This window comes from Galeopterus variegatus, unplaced genomic scaffold, assembly GCF_000696425.1.
Source record: "Galeopterus variegatus unplaced genomic scaffold, G_variegatus-3.0.2 Scaffold36, whole genome shotgun sequence".
NCBI classification, from domain to species: domain Eukaryota; kingdom Metazoa; phylum Chordata; class Mammalia; order Dermoptera; family Cynocephalidae; genus Galeopterus; species Galeopterus variegatus.
In genome coordinates this window covers 255,348-257,162 of record NW_007726147.1, presented here as the reverse complement: position 1 = coordinate 257,162, position 1,815 = coordinate 255,348, and positions in this window count along the sequence as shown.

Genomic DNA, 1,815 nt, shown 5'->3' with positions numbered 1-1,815 from the left:
GGCCGCCGGCGGGCACACCCTGGGCCCGGCTGGCCGGCAGCTTCCCCGCGGCTCCCGGGCTTCACATGCCCAGCGGCAGAAGGCGAGAGCGAAGCGTGGGCCTTTCCTGCGCGGCCACTCTGGAGCGCCGGCCGCTGAGCCTCTGACCTTCATAGCCCAGAGCCCTGGGGTGCAATGATTTTGATATTTTAAATGCATAAATTATACCTCCATTTTTAAAAAAAAGCACATGTGATCTTTGCAGCTAATTGTTTTAAGAGTTGAAGCTCTTGCCCTGTAGGTCGCTCATAACTTTCCAGGGAAGCAGAGGCAAGGCTAGCTGTCATTCTGCTGTTTGGGAAACGCTCCTTCAACCCCAGGGACTTGCCCCAGGCCCATCTGAGACAGGGAATTGGCTTCTCCTGTATGTCTTTCCTCAGGTCGCTGGAACGTGAGGCATGAACTTCCAGCAAAAGCAGTGGTTTCGTCCTTAGACAGGTTTAGTCCATCTCTTTCTGTGAGTAATCCCAAATGATAGACGTGGGTGGGGTGGGTGTGGGGGGTCGTCTCCTCATTTTCCTGAGGGCGTCTAACCCTTCTCTCCTTCCTCACTGCGGTGCTGCTGGGTGTCCTACACGATAGTGGGGTAAGCTTTTAAGCATTTGGAAACCCCCCTTCATCAGACCACCAACACTTGAAAGGCAGAATGGTCTTGTGCTGTTATGGGTTGGAATACACAGCTGAGGCCAAGGAAAGAGGACAGTGGGTCCCTGGAATGGGTTAGGGCTGACCAACATGGGTGTGTCTGTCCTCATGCCAGGCTCACTGACATTGGCGAATCCCAGAGAAATGCCACCTCTTCCTCAGATGCTCCACCAATTCCTGGGCTCCTTGTCCTCCCGCTGGCCCCATGGCTGCCACTTAGGTCTCCTGAAACATCTTGGCAGAGGTCTCATGCCAGAGCTCCTGGATGGATGTGGAGCCTCAGCATCTGGGTGTCTGGGCCCAGGAGGGCCTGCAGGGTCACAGGGGCCTAAGGCCAGTGGGTGCACCAAGCATCAGGGGCTGCAAGTAGAGATGCTTCCAAACCGACCTCTCGTTCTGAGAGTTTATCTGGGATCCTGGATGGTTGAACTGATGTCACTGGGCCTGGGCTTTAAAAACAAAACAAAATGGAAAATTTATAGAGGCAACTGTGTTAATTAAATAATTGCTGGATTGATGGGGGAAGGCAGATAGGGTTGGGTCCTAGAACTTGGGTCCTTTAGGGTAAGAGGTAAAGCCTGTTTGCTGGAAGGTAGACAGCTGCTGCTTTGCCAGCCATGAAGTCGGAAATGGAGGCTGCCTACCCTCACACTCAGAGACACTCCCATGACCCCAGGTGTCTGGCCTTGGGGCCAGTGCAATGACAGCAACCTGCTCAACTGCAGCTCCTCCTGTTGGTACCCACGTGATCCTGGGAGCCTGAGATCTGAGCAGAACACTCAGCCACAGACCTCATCATAGCAGGAGGCTCCCAGAGAACAGGTCATGAGGATGGGCCTCGCTCTGGGTTTGTCCAGACAAGCAGGTTCTCCTCAACTCCCCTTGGCTTGCCACTCAGCGGGAGGGGTGAAGGCACGATGCTCTTCTCCCCATTTTACAGGTGAGTAAACAGAGGCATGCAGGTACTTGCTCCAGACATCCCTGTCAGAGGAGGAACCAAGGCTAGACTGTGTGAGGGTTTGAGGTACAGGGCGTGGAGGAGGGGTTTCTTTTACATTCCTCACCCCATTCTTCTACCAAAGGGAGTACCTGTGTCCTGCGGTGGCCCCATGTCACTGGGGCCACACAGGG